Source organism: Vulpes lagopus, chromosome 6 (genome assembly GCF_018345385.1).
Source record: "Vulpes lagopus strain Blue_001 chromosome 6, ASM1834538v1, whole genome shotgun sequence".
Classification (NCBI taxonomy): domain Eukaryota; kingdom Metazoa; phylum Chordata; class Mammalia; order Carnivora; family Canidae; genus Vulpes; species Vulpes lagopus.
The window spans coordinates 68943635-68962706 of NC_054829.1; the positions used below are offsets into that span (position 1 = coordinate 68943635).

The following is a 19072-nucleotide window of genomic DNA, read 5'->3' on the forward strand; positions in this document are numbered from 1 at the left end:
GAGTCACAGTTCGTAACTATGTATCAGCCTGTCTCATATCTTTTTCCTGCATCAGACTGTGAGGTCACTATGTCAGGAATCATATTTGTCATTTTCACTGCTCCATCTCCAGTATCTAGTACAGTGCCTGGACATATGATTAGTTTCAATAAAACTTATACAATATCATGTATTAAATTTTTTAAAAATTAAGCAGGCAGAATTCCTAAACAGTCTCCAGTTTGTTATCCTGTGCATTGTTTATAAAAGGTACACATTATTTCACCCAATAAATATGACTAAATTATTGTTAAATCTGATCAAATTAATGTGATTAAGTAAATATGACTGATTTTACTATTAAATTATGACCAACTTATTATTAAATATGACCATATTAATAAATATGACCAAATTATTTCCTGGGAAGTGTTACCCATTTTTGTTATTACAGTTAATGCTGTTGTGATAGAGCTGCTTACTTAAAAGAAATTCACAGAGGTGGAAGTCACATATGGTTTCTGATATTCTCCCTGACAGGATCATCAATTTTTCTTGGAAAACTTTATAAGACACGACAGTACCCCCAAAATGACTGATCTTGAATAATGTAGTCATACTTTTTAATGTTTATCAAAGAAAACGTACCTACTCTATGTGAGCTCCAGTCCTACAACAAAGTCTCCTCATGTGGGTCATATACTCATTTTATGACTTACAACAGTATTGACATTAGTAAGTCTAATTTCTTGTAAGTCCTAGGAACATTTCCCATTATATTTTACGTGACAAAATTGTAATAACACCAGGATGTCTCTCAGGAAGATATATTTATTCTGAACATGACATCATAAATCTCATCTGGAGTCAAAGTTTTTAATTGACTCAGCCATCAATTAAGAGTAATAAAATGGCTTGTTCTTTTAACTTGCAACTTGCGGCCAGAAACTCATTGGCTTTATTCAAGGATGAATTATGAAAACTTGAATTAGAAACACTAAATATTTTTCAGTAAGATTTCTTTCTAAAGAAAAAAAGAATCTGAAAAAAGATTTTCAAAAATACTGTTCTTCTTTGGGGAAAAAATGAATATATTAACTATCAAATAGGAAGAGACATAGGACAAAAAGTGGGCAAGGAGGTAGTCCGTTCAGAGACCACAGCATACTTAAAGCCAGGGATCAAGGCTCTAGCAAACAGAATTATGATTTTATTCTGGAAAGACATCTGCTTTGGGCCAGTTCTAAATGATGAGTGCTGTGATGGGGTGGGTTTGAATCTGATCTGGCCCAGTTAGCTTCCAGAAAACTGGGACATTTCCGTGTCTGGTGTATTGGGGCTCTTTAAAGATGAACATAACATGGTTCCTGGCTTCCTGTTCCAAACAGGTTCAAGTCCACCATTGGGGCTTGTTTTTCAGAGACAATTACTTCATGAATGTAGCTGGTTCTTTCTTCATTTTCTTCCATTCTTTCAATAAATATATAGGCTTTCCCCTCCAGGGCCCAACATGCTAGACATTCTAGAAGATAGAAAATTCAGACAAGTTTCAAGCCTTGAACAGGATGGATTAGACATGTGCAAACATACTTATACAGTGTAAACAGACTGCTGTGAGATACAGGTGACCGAGCGAAAGACATCTCTGGCTGGCAGTCAGTGAAGATTTCCAGAGGAGGCATTGCAAACAGCTCAACAAAGAAAAACAAGGTAGGATTTAGGCATACAGAGATGAGGCCTGGGGATTGGAGTGAGAAAGGACATCCAGGTCAAAGGAAATGCATTTCACCTTTATTTAAAGTGCTTTTTATTTTCTCCCTGTCTTTCTTGGCTGAGTGGCCTAGGACAGTACAACTGAATTACCTGGCCGTCTTGTTAAAAGGCAGATTCTGATTCGCTGAGTCTGGAGTGAACAGGAATCTGCATTTGTAGTAAGTTCCCAAGTAATGCTGAAGCTGCTGATCTGAGAAGGGTAGTTGTTGGTTTTGTTTTGTTTTGTTTTGTTTTTTAAAGATTTATTTATTTATTTGAGAGAGAGAGAGAGAGAGCACGAGCAAGACGGGCAGGGGGAGAGGGAAAGAGGATCTCAAGCAGACTCCATGCTGAGCATGGAATCCCACGTGTGGCCCAATCTCATGACCCTGGGATCAGGGCTTGCACAGAAACCAAGATTCGGATGCTTAATCTGCTGTGCCACCCAGGCTCCCTAAGAAGTGCCATTTAAGTAGTAGAGTCCTGGGCCATGTATTTCTACAATGAGACTGCAGCAGCAGAAATCATAGGGCCACCAGGGGTTGGGCAGGTCTTTTGGGCCCTAAGAGTGTCTGGGGATAGAGCAGCAGGAGCATCTTTCACTGTGACTGTCTTGGAGGGCTAGGGGATCAGAATATATAGAAGAGAAGGAGCTGTGTGTGTCCCAGAGGAGCTCCCTCCATCTCAGATACGAATGGATTGCATCATTCTCTCCTCTAAACTAGCAGCACAGAAGCTTGGGGAGAAATAGCAGCTCTGTGTGGTTACTGACTTGCTTGTGTCCTGGTGGAATAAAGGACTCTCTGTTAGCACAAAGCCTAGTAGCTTTTCTGGATCTTGGTGGAGACAGTCACTTTAACCCAAAAAGAGTTCATTCAAAAACATTGCTGAAGTAAAGGAGGGAGTCATTAGGGTGGTTCAGTCTAACAAATCCCAAACTTAATACAACCAAGTTTGAGTTAAGGTGGAGGCCCTGCTATAGCAGAGTGTAATCAAAACAATCTTTATATCATATATATATATATATATACATATATATATATAATTACATATATATGTAATTTTTTTCTGAAGACTACTCTTCAAGACTTTTAATTCATGCAATCAAGAGAAAAGGTAAAGAGTCATACTTGGCTATTTGTGATAGAAATTCAGAACTAGTCACTGTTTAAATTTATCTGTGTGATGTCTTAGTAAATCTTCAGTCCTAACTTCATCAATACAAATGCTGAAATCTTTAAACTATAATCTATCCTTCCATCTACTGTGTTTTCTTTGGAAATATGGTAACACAAGGAATGTGGAAACACTAGGCTATCTGGACGGGAGAAGGTAAAACAATTTTAAAGCATTTTCTATGTATGTTAAATCATTTTTGTGAAAACAGGAATGCTATATTGCATCTGGGGAGATAAAATATGATTGCTTGTAGCAGAGGCAGTGCTTCTAAGAAAGAACTCAGACTGGAAATTCAAAGCATATTGGGGGTTCCCCCTTCCATTTGCCTTGCAATTAGCAAGATGGGTGGTCATGAGATGAAAGTAGTATTTATTCAACACTTAATGTGGGTCAGGTACTATGTTATGTACATTACATATGTGTGCCCTTTTAATCTTCCAATTAATACCATACATAGATGATAATATGGGACAAGAAATCTGGTATTTAGAAGTTGTGGACTTTGCCGAGGTTACATAGCAAGAAGGAGATAAAACAGAGGTTCAAACCCAAATCTGTCTAAAATCAAACCTTTGCCCTTTCTACCATAGCATGCTGCTGAACACCAAATTGTTTTATGTGCTCACTGAAGACAGTTTGCTTCCTTATGGCAGTTGTTCTTATCAGATGTTGAGTTACGTCAAAAGTCCATGGGGTTAGTGACTGGTTTAACTTAAAGACTTCTAAGATCCCTCCCAAAGATTTGCATTCTCTCCAACTGCAGTGCCTTTAAATGTGCTGGTTTTCTGGGCTTTTAAAGATTTTATTTATTGAGAGAGAGACACACACACAGATAGCGAGAGACAGTATGAATGGGGAGGAGAGGGAAAAGCAGCCCCCCGTGGAGCAGGGAACCCACCATAGGGCTCCATCTGAGGACCCTGGGATCATGACCTGAGCCAATGGCAGACGCTTAACTGACTGAGCCACCCAGCTACCCTAAACATGCTATTTTTAAATTCTGCTAGAAATTTTCTTTATTTTTTTTTCCTACTAATTACTTTAGATTTCTCCTGCTGATCTCATTTTGGGCATTATATCTTCAAGAAAGTCTTCCTTTCCCTTGTCCACTGTTTTGCTCTTATTGTGCTTTATTTTATTGTGCTCCACAGATACTGTTTTTTTTTTTTTTTTTTTTACAAATTGAAAGTTTGTGGAAATAGCAAGAGAATTAGAATGAAAAGCAGAACCTGAAGATGTGACTGAATTGCTACAATCTCATGATAAAACTTTAATGGATGAGGAGTTGTTTCCTATGAATGAGCAAAGACAGTGGTTTCCTGAGCTGGAACCTACTCTGGTGAAGATGTTCCATGCATGACGCCACCCTCTGGATCAATTAATTGCTACTTTGCACATTTCATCAATCAGACATTGGGCAGCCATCATTGTAATCCCTCCTACAGCTTCCGTGTAGTCAATTATCCCTTCTATGACTGAGCCGTCATAACCTACCTCATATTCTATGGAGTCTGGATAATCGTCATCTCCTTCCTGGCTGACCTTCTGGAGATGGTACAGATAGGCATCAGTGTGGAAGGTGGTCATCTCCTCCATAGAGGAGTCTACGTTAGACTTACCTATTCGCATTTGCTCGTGCAGCGCATATGCATCAATCAAGAATGTACCAGACTGGCCTACCTGGGGACTTTGGCCAGGGAGTCGCTCATGCTGACATACTTGGGACTGTAGATGTAAACCGTAGGTAGTGACTGCCCACTGTCCACCGGTTCCTCCGTCTTCCAATTCCAGTTGTTCTAGAGCCACTGTCTGGATCCAGCTTTTTGGATGCAACTTGGGCTCTGGTTCCTGTTCCTCTCCCTACTATTTCTATTATATACTTTTAATATCCCATACCTTTAATTGTGAAAGTTATCACAGATGCAATTTTACACTTATGCATGTGTTCAAAATAGCAGATTTCTTCTTTTTAGAGATCAACTACTTGTCTCCTGCCCCTGATGACCCTCCTGAATGGTGACAGCCGGTAATTGTCATTTATTGATGGGCTTCTGCTTCTGAGCTAGGCACTGGATGAGGGAAATTGAAGATTTTTAAGACTTGTTCCCTGCACTCAAGGAACTAACAGTTTGATTGGAAACACATGGCTAATAAATATATATTAATTAGTAAATTAGAGACAGAATGTTGTACCATGGCAACTCAGTCAAAAAAAGGTGGACATTTATAAACCAGCTAGAATCCTTAAAGAGTAAAACCACATACCAATACTGATTGTGTACAAAACAGAATAGGGTCCCAAGCATAAGCATCAGAAGCCTATTTCAAATGCTGTGGGTCTTCCAGACCCCAACATATCACATTACTAGAAGTGACAGGTTTCACTCCCAGTTGATAGATACATGCAACAGCCACAGACTTATCCCTAGCCCAGGAGTGATTCTGTGATTGCCAGGGGAACCACTGGGAAAAGCAAAATGATATTGCCAATATTCCGGGGATGATGGCCTAGAAAAATGTCAGTTTCATATGAATCAACCTAAAAGTTAAGTTGAGACTTCTTAAATTTCTTACCTGAAAGCAAATCATCAGAACAAAGAATTTGAAAAGCTGTTAGCCACACTGTGTAGCAGGATTTAAAAAAAAAAAGACTTTATTAGTCTTGAAGACATTGATCGATGATGCTAAACGTGATGCTGTTAAAAAGAGTTTCAATGCACAATTTCCTAGATCAAGCTGTCTTTGTCCATATCAGTTCATACCATTTGTTATTTAGAAAACCCTTCCTTCTACAGCCTCAGGCAACCTAGGGCATCTAAATCTGTGGGTATTTTAGGTTGAGGTTGACACTGGGCATTATAGGTTTCAGGAGAACTCTAGGTGAACTCAGTTTCTTTCTTGCACTACTTAATGCTCAGAAGAAGAGTCTTGCCGTGTGATTTGGTGCCTTTACAACCGTGAATATACTTGTGCCATAAGAGAAAGCTGCTTTCACGTTTCTTTTTTCTATTCTAGAATATAATTATAATTTAAAAGTCTGCAATTTGGCATCTAGATGACCTCTAAGACATTCTTTAGTTTTCTGGTTTCATGATTAGACATTAAGAGGAAAAAAAAAAAAAACAAAACAAAACTAACTATTCTTGCTCTCGTGTGTGGGATATTTCTGTAACCAGATGCAAAAAACTGGTAACAATGCTTTTTGGAGAGGGAAACTCTCTACTGAGACTTTTGGTCTGAGCTTCTCTTTAATATCATGTATCATTTACTACCAATAATAAAAGTTACTTCAAAAACAAATGCACTTGATTTAAAATTTACGTAGACAAAGCATTTTACTCATAAAAGTACAAAGCCCTTCCCTCTAAAAATGTTTATATCTTGTTCTTTTCCTTCTTTATAATTTTATCATTATTTTGATTGTTTAAAAATAATCCTTAGGACCTATGGGAGGCAGAACAAAGATAGAGAAGGTTTGGATGATGTAAATTGCTACATATTCTGCAAATATCTCTAACTACCTGTTATGTGATAGGTCTGGGGCTAGGTACTTCCTCCTTTCCATAACTTCTGGAAGGCTTCTTATGTTAGCTTTTTGTTTTTTTTTTTTCCTTTGAGAGTTCTGCATGCTTAAAATGCTTCCCATAGACAAGTGGTGATTTGTTCTCCATGAATGCAGCAACCAAGGAGCTCGCCTGCTGTGACAGTGATTCAGGGCACGGAGGTAAGTCCTAGGTGTTTCACTGAGGCAAAAACTACATTGATGAGGGTAAGCGTCATTTTGAGTGACTGGCAGGAGAAACTAGTACTGAGGTATCTTAATTCACAAAATTGTTGAATTACCCAAAAACTGATCCCACAGCTTTGTCAACAGAATCCTGCTCACACTAAAAGAGCTTGTTAAATCAAAGAAGCTTCCTACTTAAGACAACTTTTGTAAAGCCATAGAACTTTAATTCTATTTTATATAGATATGTAGGTAAGAGCAATGCCTTATATTTGCTTAAACTCTCAGAGTTTCCAAAGCCCTTAGTATACTTTATTTCTCTGAGTCCTCACAAAAATGCTATGAGAATTGTCTGACAAGTTCACACATGAAGAAAAGGCAGCTTAGAAGTGGAGCCTCTTGCTCATGGAAATCTGGTAGGAAATGGCTGAGGTTTAGACCAGGACCTGGGAGTCCTACCTGTGGGCACTCAGCTAGCCCCACCAACGCCGATCCAATTATAAGCAGAATACATGTGACTTTGTTGGGGAAATTCATCTGATTTTCATAAGACCCCCCACAACAGTGAATATACCCTGGTACCCCATTTCTCCCATTCTTCCCCTCCAAACCACCTTCCTATGTCTGTAGCAGGCCCATCTTCCTAGGCTTGGGTTCCAATTATACCACTGTCTTCTCCCAGCATCTTTGCTAGCAACTGAACGAAGTTCAAACTCCACAAACTGGCAGTCAAGTGCTCCGCCTAGGCCCGCACCCATTGCTCCCAACCCCTTCCCCATTTCAGTATGTGATTTCTTGCTCTTTATACCCTAATTAAGCGACCAGTGTGCCACCATTTGGCACTGCAGCAGGGCACAAGCTAGGGAGATATGTGCCACAAAACTTAAGGGGATGCCAAGGAACTCAGAAACCAAGATAAATATTGTGAGGCAATATTTTAAAAATGCAAGAAGTGCATGATGAAAAATATCAAAATTTAAAATCAAGGCAGGGTGAGTATTATCTTCAGACTCCAAAATGCCTCTGCAGGGAACGGTTAACTGATCCTGCAGGGACTTCCCCCTTGGGTACTTTTATTAATGATGCTTCCTAAAAGTTAGTTCCCATGACCCCTTTCCAAATCAGTAACTTCTATTCTGTAGCCCTCTTCTGCCCGGAAAACCCATTTCCCTTAGAAACTGGTAGGACTCTCATGGCCATCTGAATCCCATTGGATCTTTTCCAGGGCCTTCCTAAATCACAGTGGGCACTCAGCACCTCTTCGCTAAAAAAAAAAAAAAAGCAGAAATCACAATCCTCAAATTAGCTCTTTGTGGGGCTGAGCGGGGAACGCACCCAGATACATTGCTTGGTCCAGTGTTGTTTAAAAAATTGCACTTGTTATCAAGATGTAAAAATCAGATGTTTTCCATGAGGACAAATCGCAGTCTGTCATTTCTTGAGAAATCAGAAAATCTAGCAAGGGTAGGCCCGAATTCTTGATGACAGCACTGGGCCTTCAGAACAGAGCGAGCCTTTAGGACCCTCTCCACTGCTCTGCGTCCTAGCTGGGTCACTAGTTTGCATCAGTCCCATCAGCCCTCTGAGTTTGCGACCCTCGGCTTGAGTGCACTGGGTAAAACCCACGCGCTGGATCCACTCGTTCTCTACCAGAAGAATAAATACTTCTTGTCCTGCCGGATAGTCTTGCGGACAGACTCACAGAAGCGGCTTAGGGTTCCAGCCCACAAACTTCTCACAACCTGCGAAACTTGCGTTGCCTCCGCACAGCGTTCTACTCGCGGCCCTTTGCTCCAGGCCCCTCCCTGGCAGGCCCGTCCCGCGTCCCGCGCGCCGCGGTGGGGAGCCCGGGGCGGGTCCCGGCCCCCGGCCCCCGGCCCCCCGCCCCGGCCCCCGCCCCGGCCCCCGCCCCGGCCCCCCGCCGCGGCTCTCCGCCCGGGACCGGGGCGCTCGGGCTCGCCCAGGGCGGCACTGGGCATGCTCAGAGGCGGCCGCGGGGGCAGGTTCGCTTAGCAGGCGCTCGCACTCGGCGGCGGGCGGGCGCGCGGCTGCAGCTGGAGCTCGGGCGCCCCGGAGTTGGAGTTGCCGGGAGTTTCCCCCCACCCCTCCCTCCCGGCGGGCGGCGGCGGGAGCCGGCGCGGGAGCCGCGAGCGGCAGCGAGCCAGCGCCCGGGCCGGCCGAGCCTTGTCCGGAGCCCGGAGCCCGGAGCCGCGAGCCCCGCGCGGGGCACCCCCGGGGAGGAGCCTCGCCGGCCGGGACTCGTGCGGCGCGCTGGCACGGCCCCGGCACCCGCCGGGCTGCACGGTAGGGCCGGGGCGCGGGGCGCCGGGCGGGCGAGGCAGAGGCCAGGCCGGCGGGGGGCGGGGGGATGCGGCTGCAGCAGCAGCAGCCGCGGCGGTCGGGGCGGTCGGGGCGGTCGGGGCGGTCGGGGCGCCCGGGGCAGAGACCCCGCTGCGGGGCCGGAGGAGTAAGCAGGCGCCCGGAGAGATGCTTCCAAATTGGCGGGCGGCTGCAGAGGGGGCTGCGCGCCCAGGCGCCGCTGCTTTGTGCGCGCGGAGAGGGGCTCGGTCCCGGGTTCTCCCCAAACCTGGAGCCCGGTGCGCGGGGAGGGTTGGGCCCGCCTGGCACGGAGCAGTTGTCCTCCGAGAAAGTTGAGGATGGAGCCCTCCTTCCGCCCCGTCCCCGCGGTAGGATGAGTCTCGAGGGGGCCGCCCCGAGGCCCCAGCGTGGAGGGGCCGAGGGGGTCGCTGCGCCCCTGGGCTGAGTTCCTCCGCCCCTGGATGAAATCCGCGAGTCACCCGAGCTTCGCATCCGTGGCGTCTTCTAGGAAAATCATTCCTGCCAAATCCGAGGTAGGCAGTCCGGGCGGCACGGCTCCCCACGTCCCGGGCGTGCAGCTGGGTCGGCCCCCCCCCCCCCCCCAGCCTCCGACGTGCTCAAGGACGCGCGGGTCTCGGTGAGCGCCTCCAGCGCGGGGCAGCGCGGCGGGGGCGGCGGGGCGGCGGGGGCGGCGGGGGCACAATTTTTCCTCCAGCCTCTCCTCGGGTTTACAGCACCCCCCAACCCCGCCCTGTTCATCTTTGCAGAAGGCAAGACTTGAACGGAAGGGCCGGGAGTAGAGTTCTTGAGTTGACGTTCTGAGCCCTAGGACAGGTTGCCTGGGTTGCATCTGCCTTGTCTCCTGGCCCCAAGACTTCATAACGAATCCTTTTATTATTCTTGCTCGCGGACTGGGTGGGAAAGAATAGTAGGGCCAGTGGGTCCACCGGAATGTCCGCCTCATTCCACAGGCCCCTAACATCCCGTGGCAGGTCACCCCAGGACCCTGAACCGGCATTGTGCAGATTGCCAGGGTGTGGAGGATGCTGCCGCTTTCCCCAGGCTCCACTTTTTTCACTTCTTGTTTTGAGTTTTGGGGTTTCGCCTGCACACGAGTCGGAGCTGCGCTGTCATAACCCGGAGGGGGGGGTGGTTCTAGAGTGGGGGGGAGTGGTGGTGGAGGAGCTTCATCCAGGCAATGAGTGGCTGTTTGCCTCAGAGGCTGCTAGTGGGAATTGGTCCAGAAATGATTATGCAGGCTAGAAATATGTCTCTGTCTCTCTCTCTCTCTTTTGGCTGAACACCTTGGCTGTTGGGTTTGTGTGTTAAGTTCTTAAAGGGGCACCCACACACCGAAGGAATGCCATGCTTTAGGGGCTCACCATTTCTGCCGCATGTTTTTCTTACTGCTTTTTCCTTGGGGTTAATCTGCTTTGGGGCAGACTTCCAGCTGTAGGAATCACATGGTGTGGGCACACACGTTCTAGAATCAGACCTGAGGTCAAGTTTTAGCTTTACAGCTAAGGCTGTCCTAATAGACAAGTAGCCACTCTGAACTTCAGTTTCCTCATCTATCAAATGGGGATACTAGGGGCCTTATCTCCTTTCATTGCAGGATTGTTGTGAGACTTTCACGAGATAATAGAAATGAAAGTTCTAAGAACACTTGAAAGCACCATTCCGGTCTTATTATGACTGTGCTCTTTACTCAATTTTTCTGAATTAACGAATTCTTTTAATTACAACAAGACGCTTAAGTCTTCTCCTTTCTACCCCATCCTCACAAAGAGGCTTAGTTGCCCATGTTTTCGGAAATAGCTATGTATCTGGTTTTTTTCTTTTCATAAAATTCATCTCTCTTGATTTTAAAGGTTGAGGCTCTAGTCCTCCTATTTATCTGAGGGAAGAAGCATGGTGTAGATTAGGAGATCTCCAGGGTTGCCTGCTCAATGTTCAGACTCCCAGGTTCCAGAATTGGCATGTCAGCAAGACCCCTGTGAAGACAACTCAGGTTGAGGAGTCAGTCAGCAGACCCTGGGCTGGAGCTCTGACTTGACCTCTAACAGTGACCTTGAATTAAGAAGTCAACCCCTCATCAGTCTGAGATTAAGAGCCGATGGTCACCAGAGACAAGAACACGTGGGATTTCCTCTCACTCAGTTAATAAGGGTATAATCAGGCTCCTGAGCCTCCCAGGTGCTGCATCTTCTCCGATCCTAGGGCAACAGTTCTCCAGCATGAGCATCAGAGTCAATCAGAAGGCTCCTTAAAACCAAAGGTTCCTGGGCTGCACTGCCAGAGTCTGTGATTCTCTAGGTCTAGGGTGGAGGAAAGGGGGCCCAAGAATTTGTATCTCTAACTAGTTCTAGGAGATGAGAAAGTGAGGTGAAGTATGTTCTGAAATGCAACTATTTTAATACTTCATATTCAGAGATAGGGTGTTTTAGAAATGTACCTAAAACATTTTATATTTCCAAAACCTGTGTCACTTACCATTGTCCAGTTTTAACAATTCCAATTACTCTTCAAATGAATGAATTTTACACACACACCAAAGGTAGGATGTTCCCTTGTTTTCACACTGTAAAACACTCAGTCTCTGGTTTCTAGGTGACCCTTGAGTAGACTGAGATTGGTGACCCTGGTATTGATAAATCCAACAACTACCCCATTCCTTTCTTTGGGGATCTCAGACATTTGTGGAGAGGGAGATACATAAAGTTATGGCAGCTTGAACCTTAAGATTAGAGTGCAGGTTGAATAGCTATAAGGAAGTGTTAGAAAACAAAAACAACTGGCAATGTGGTGCCTTCTCTGAATGGACAGCTTCCCTAGACCTGGGTGAGGGAGGGGAGGGGAAGTTGACTCTGTGACAGATGTTCTGTGGTGATCAGACCTGGCCAAGGCCTTCCCTTCCTCTGTCGAACAGTGTGGTATGGGTAGTGACTGAGCTCCCCTCTCACTGTGAGGGGGAGGAAGGCTGACCTTCTGCGGCGGCCGTGCAGTATTGGTGCCTCTCTGTATCATTTCGCTGATCATCAAGCACCATTTTGGCACAACCCAATCTTAAAGCTCTTCTCCTTGTCCCATGGTCGAGGGTCTGGGCTGAGAGCTCACCCTGAGCAGCTATGGTCTTGAACTTAAGCCAAGCCACAGAGAGGCCTTGGGAGAGAGCCTGCTTGAGTTGGGAGGGCTCCTGAGATGACACCCTAAAGAAAGAATGAGGCTTATGTAGCACCCAAATGGCTAGGTGTGAAAGGAGGTCAGCATTTTCATAAGTTCTTGCGTGGCCTTGCCAAATGGACTCCCGGCTGACCACATGCTTTATCTCAGTTTTCCATTTGTGCTTTGTTTTAGTTTTAAAATGATTAGCACTAGAGAGACCTATCAGTAAGATCAGAAACCTATTCAAAAACTCAAGTGTACCGTTTAGTGTTTTAGTAGATAAAACTGCAAGGCCCAGGCCTGTCTTCCTGATGGCAATCAGCATACAGTGAAGAAACAACCTTCCGGTTGTAATTCTTAAGATTTCACTAGCTAATTTAAACGGTTTCTCCTACTTAACATGAGCAGGGAACGTTTCTATTTTAAACTTCTTTCCCATAACTTGATGTTTATATTTTGGGTGTTACCCCTACTTTTCACTGCTAGGATTTTTTTTTTTTCCAGTGTGGGGGAGGCTTCTTTCCTTTTCACTGCTGTTAGCTTTCTTAGCACGTGACCACTTGGTATCTTCGCTCCCTTGGATAAGTCTGTTGTGAGACAGTCGTCATGATACCTCATTTCTCTTTGGTCCTCGGACTGTCCTGGGTCATAGAGAGTCACAGTCATTCCTGGAACAGTTTTTCACCACTTTCCTCGAGCGTGCTTGAACTAAAACTCAGGTTGTATGGCACTAGCTCAGGTCTAAGGTACATTTTCTTTGCCCATATTTCAACATTTTCCAATTTCAGGAATCTGGTTGGGTCTTCAAAATCATGAACACCCATAATGTATGTGTTTTTCTTTTTCTGTAAACTGGCATGGAAATAGAGTGATTTCCAATTGACAGCATTCTAAAACAAAGCAAATTTGCTTCCTTACCCCAGTAGAAAATATAGTTTCTACTCCATGCTGATAGAATTAAGCAGCAATTGAATTAGCTCAGCGGTTTCCAGAGTATGTCAGAAGAATCCTATTGGGGTCGCTGTTATTAGGTGTGCTCTTGAAAAGGGCAGATCAATTTGGAAGCGCTGCCTTTTATTTTTCCCTCTTAGAGATTCTCAACATGTGCATCATTGTATCAAAGTACTAGACGTACTAGAGTTTACCATCTCAGCCACAAAATCTTGATTGTACTTATTCAATTAAACGTTTCCCAGCATGCAACATTTTTGAGGTTATGTGTGGATCTTCTAATACTCCATTACCAAATTAGTACATCTCAACAATTCTAATATGATATTTAACATCATCTGTGGATGGGCTGGTTTCACCTAGTATATCCCTATAATATAGGAGTATTCATTAAATATGAATACCAATTGATTAATGGAGTCTCTAGGTGATTACTATCTTTTATTTCAGGGTGGAGAGAAACCATTTCAAGCTATGGCAGCTAAGAAAATCTCCATGGAGGGGATAAACTGTGAAAGTGTAAATGATGGGTGGTTGTACTTTTGTAGAGAAGAGAAGGGGCATTTTAGGTTGGTGGCATAATGGAGCCAGGAGTATGAAGGCTTGTACTCATGCCTGCATGTAAATAATTTTCAGAGCACACGAGAAAAGGATCCTGCCTAGTACAGAGTGAGACTGAGTGAATCTGGTGGTGGTGGTCAAAGAACCTGTTGTTCTTTCTTGATTCTGTGAATTCACTAAAGTAGCCATGAGTTCCGGTGACCACAGAAGAGCTACCTGTGGAGAAATGAGGAGAGGCACAACACTTAGGTTTCAGAAACAGGGAAGGGTACATGGGGCAGAGAGGGAATCAAAGTATTTCTAAGCCTTTAGAGGAAAGCGGGTCCAAGTACAGAGAGAAGTAAGTCTAGCTGCAGAGTCTTGGGTATTTGGGAGAAGAGCTTTCCAGGAAGAGAGGATGTAACTGGAATTTCAAAAAATAGCATGAAGAAAGAACTCTTAACACTCAACGGTAAAAAGACAACCCAATTTTAAAATGGGCAGGCTTTACATAGACATTTCTTCAAAGTAGATGTACAAATGGCAATAAGCAAATGAAAAGATGCTCAGCACCACTAGTCATTAGGGAAATGCAAATAAAAACTGTGTAAATACCACCTCATAGCCATCAGAATGGCTGTAATAAAAAAAAGACATACAATAACAACTGTTGGTGAGGGTATGGAGAAATTGGAACCCTCATACATTATATTGGTGGCAGGAAGCTGATGATGGGTAAACAAAGTGTGGTGTATCTGTTCAGCCATAAAAAGGAATGAAGTTTGATTCATGCTACATGGATGAATTTTGAAAACGTGCTATATGAAAGAAGGCAGACACAAGCTGCCACGTGTTGCATGATCCCATTTATGTGAAATTTCTAGAATAGACAAATCCATAGAGACAGAAGGTAAATTAGTGGTTGCCAGGGGCTGGGGAGACGGGGGGAAATGGGGAGTGACCCTCGATGGATACAGATTTCTCTTTGGGGTGATGAAAAATGTTCTGGAATTAGAGAGCAGTGATGATTATACAACTTTGTGAATGCTCTGCAAACTATTGAATTGTACACTCTAAAAGGGTGAATTTTATGGTTTATGGATTCTATCACAATAAAAAAGTAAGAAGGCCACTGGCTGGGGCGAAAGGAAAATAGTAAGAAAAAAAGTGGTGAGAGAGATCTAGGAATAGCTTATTCATTTCAGGCCAGATTTTCTTTTTGGGGGGAAATATCTAGATAATTCCTTTGTCCTTGCTTGTCTTTGGATCTTCTAAGGTTTTCCTGTTACTCTTTGGTCCCAAAGTCCTTCCCCTGAATTAAAAGTGTTTTGTTCTAGTGGCTCCTGAGTCAGTGGGATAGTTTTTGTGGCACATGCTTTGGGATCTTCAGATTAGAGTGTGTTTCGGGACTTTCCTCCAGAGACGAATTCCATATGTAGGCTTCCTTGCTGTGAACCACCAAAGGGTAATAAGCTGTGCTGACTTGGCAGTTTATGTTTAGCTTCTCCCTTAAGATTTGACTGTGGTAGTTGTTTCAGTGTCATCTTCCAATTTATTTGTGGAGCTCTGTCAAAAATCTCTGTATTAAGCAGGATTCACATGCTGCTTGGCATGACCCAAGAGTCATGATACTAAAGCAGTTTTTAATGCCACTGGAGCTGAGGCTACAGTCTACCCCCACCCCCACATTGGGATGTTTCCTCTCTCTTCAGCACTGGGACATAGCCAGGCTTCTCAAACCCATGGGCAGAAACATGTGGGATCTTGTTGAAGTGCTGAATCTCACTCTGTAGGCCTGGGTCAGGGCCCAAGATCCTGCTGTTATAACAAGCTCCTTATGGCCATGGTTGCTGGCCCATGGATCACTCTGAGTAGAAGCCGGCACAGTGTGAAGCAGATGGCTTTGGACTAAGACAGAGCCGAATAGCTCTGAAAGGTAACTCTGCCACTAATTTACTCAGGGAACTTGGGCAAGGTAAGTCACATCTGAGCCATAGCTTTCCTATCTGTGACATCAGAGTAAGACCTAGCTCACAGGAAAGTGCCTAACCTCATGTGCCTGGAGTATTGCATATTTGCCTTCTCCTTCCTTCAAGGGCTGAGAATTCCACTGTTAGGACTCAGGGAAAAATATATGGAAGAAAGGTTTTTGATTTGTGTGGATGGGATTGGGGTGGGGAGCGGATGTAGGGGATGGGGTAAGAATCCCGGGCCTCAGGGTAGCATTAATGTGCTTACTGGTTTTCAAAATACCATAGCTCTGGCAAAGCCGCTGTGCTAGTCTCAGCTGAGTCTGGATAACTCCTAGTCAAGATGTGTTACTTGCCCTCACTGAGTCTGTTTCCTTGGTTCCTAGTGCACGGGGCTGGTTTTTGAGGTAGGTGTGAATAGCACCTGTGAGGGCATTCTGAGCCCTAAGAGGGTGTACCTCTGGAAAGAATGTCCCATCACCCCCCAGTGCTGGTTGAGGTAGTAGCATCCACATAGGGTTACACAAGGTGAGTTGTGCTTTGTTAACTTGTGTTTCTCTCTTTTATCATCATTTGAAGTGAGAGGAAGTAAAATATTGTGTTTACATTTCAGTTGAGTTAACGGATGGATCCCTTTCACTTTCTGCTGGGAAAAAAACAGAGACCAACAGTTCCTAAGGTTTTAACCAAAACCCCAAGTGCACACTAGTTTCCAAGCTTTCACAGCCTGAAATTCATTGCTTTCCCAAGGATGGTAATTTCACCCTGTGAGCCTCATTTCACCCTGTCGTTCAGACTGTTTTGTAGATTGGCATGTGTGGAACTTTCATGCTGGATTTGGAAGAGAAAGAGATTGTGGCTTTGTTACAGTGTTAGGGCTGAGCATTTAAACAGATGTCGCACCACCATCAAATAACAAAAGATAAGATATTCAGGTTGAAGCCTAGCATGCTAGGACCTCACTGCACTTTGTATCCTTCTAGAAGGTGGAATGTCACACGGAAGTGGGAAAGCTCTGATTCCAGAGGCAAGTGAACGTGTGTGCTCTAGTCTCATTGCTTCTCATGACCACTGCGGGTAAGGAAGTACGGTCAGAGAGGTTGTGCATCACCCAGCTCTCTTCTACCCAGAAGGTAGAAATTTGGTGCTTATAAAAAGAGCTCAATGCTCATAAAATGGACATATTTCCAGATTTATCCACATTGCCAACCATACAGTCCCTGGTGTATCTAGTAGCTGATTTTTAAAAATGGGACAGAGAATCCTGAACTCAGACACCTGGTTTTGGAACAGCCCTTGCTCTCTATCCCACTGGGCTGTGAACTCCTCCCAAGGCTGGGATCTTCATTTGTGTATCCCTGAGGCTTAGCATGTCTGACATATAGGAAAGAATAAAAAATAGACTAAACTGTACAGCTGCCTTCTTCTGGGATTCCCTTCCACTGTGTAGTCCATTAGTGTTCCTGTCAGTATATTATTTTTAGTATTTAACATTTCCCTTGAGATGATTATTTGCTCACATTCTATATGGTTCTAAGCACTCCACAAATATGATTCCTTTTGTCTGCATGACCCACCCTCAGAGGCAGGTACTGTTGGATACCAATTCTTACTTTACAGTTGAAGAGTGTGTATCATTTCCAAATGTGAGCTGAAAAGAGCTCCGTGTATGATGGAAAACTTATTACAGAGCCATTCATGATACAGCTGTGCAAATGGAAAGTGTAATAACTCAGTTGGCATTGAAAAGATATTTCATAAATAAAGAGCCTGTGCTACTGGCCACTATAACTCTTGAAAGGAACCCCCCAGAGCTCCTCAAAATCTCCCTAGCTCTCCTTAGGTTCTCCTGCTTTTCAACTGCATCTGCTATGATATGTGATGATGCCCTGCCAGGTTATGGTCTACAGAGTGCTCTCGCTGTATTTTTATCTGAGACTCTTAATTACCCTGCCGGTTTCTCTAGAAGAGAGCAGTGAGGCCCAGGGAATCAGACTCCATCCGAGTCACCAGCTCGCTCACATCGGGGCTAGGAGCAGGCATGGATGAGAAACAGTACATGTGAACTCTTGCTGTTCACACTGGGCCTACGTGCTTACATAAATTAATACTAAGGGACAATTGAATTGGTTTGCCCTGTTTGGCTTTACACAGGAGGAGGCATTTTTTTTTTTTAATTTATTTATGATAGGCACACAGTGAGAGAGAGGCAGAGACACAGGCAGAGGGAGAAGCAGGCTCCATGCACCGGAAGCCCGACGTGGGATTCGATCCCGGGTCTCCAGGATCGCGCCCTGGGCCAAAGGCAGGCGCCAAACCGCTGCGCCACCCAGGGATCCCACAGGAGGAGGCATTTAGATGAGTTTGCTTAACAAAAAAAAATTTTTTTGAGCCTTACCATACACACAGAAACAAGCAAAGATTGCATGGGTACAGTTTAGGGAATTTCCACGCCATGAACACATCCATTTAGTCTTAACACAGATGAAGAGAGAGAGAGCCACTAAGCACGCCAGAGCCTCTCCTTATGCCAGCTGGTTACCTCCTCCTCTGTGGTAGCCACTGTTCTGACTTCTAACACTATGGATCACTTTTTCCTATTTTCAAATTTTATATGAATATGATCATTCTTTTGTATTCTTTCATGTCTGACTTCTGTCTCTCAATATTGTGATATTTAATCCTGTTTCTCCTGTAGCAGAAGCTGGAGTATATTCTGTTGTATCAGTATATCACAATTATTAATCAGAGACATTTGAGTTGTTTCCAGCTTGAGGCTGTTCTATAGCTGCTGTGAATACTCATGTAAGATCTGTCTTTATGGTACAGCTAGGTATGCATTTCTGGTGTGTGCATGTGGGTGTACCTGCTGGGTCCTATGATGTGAGTACACTTAGCTTTAGTAGATACAGCCAACCAGTTTTCCAGTTATGCCACTCCAATTTATAGCCCCATCTGGTGTGAACAAGAATTCCCTTTTCCCACATTCTTACCAGTACTTCTTTGGGTAAGTCATTTGCATTTTAATCATTGAGATGTTTGTGTAGAGGTCTCCTCTAATGGTTTCAATTCATATTTCCCTTATCACATGAAGCTCAGTGTCTTTGCTTGTGTATCCTGGCATTTGGATATCCTCTTTTGTGAAGTGCCAATTCAGAGGTCTTGCCTATTTTTCAATTGTATAGTTTGTTTTACTTTTTAAAACAAAATGAAAGTTCTGTAGAAACATCTATGAAAAGTCCTTGAGATCTACAGTAATGGGGGTCACCTGTCAGTGGTGTCTGATTGTATTCTCAAGCATAATTTCTGGAGAGTTCCCATGGCAGGTGTCACAGCTGGATGAGGTGGGATGAGGATATGAAGAGGCCTAAAGCCCTTAGTGGGGAATTTGCCAAAAAGTTGGGGAGCTTCCGGGTGTGTGACTCATGGCAATTGTAAAGTTGTGAAGTCACCTGAAAGCATGAAAGTACTTAACCTATAAATGAGTTTG

At 44.3% G+C, this 19072-nt stretch overlaps 1 protein-coding gene across 3 annotated transcripts in view; it reads left to right on the top strand.

The window, feature by feature from the left end:
- The first annotated feature begins 8400 nt into the window (after positions 1 to 8400).
- Positions 8401 to 19072, top strand: part of STXBP6 (syntaxin binding protein 6) — a 236134-nt gene continuing 225462 nt past the window's right edge. Inside the window, exon 1 of one of the 3 annotated variants that reach the window (XM_041758518.1) lies at positions 8401 to 8941. The gene's annotated coding sequence lies outside the window, so the exon portion shown is untranslated. Of the gene's footprint in view, positions 8942 to 9026; positions 9490 to 19072 lie in introns of those variants that run through there. The other 2 variants (XM_041758521.1, XM_041758516.1) reach the window with 2 other exon arrangements.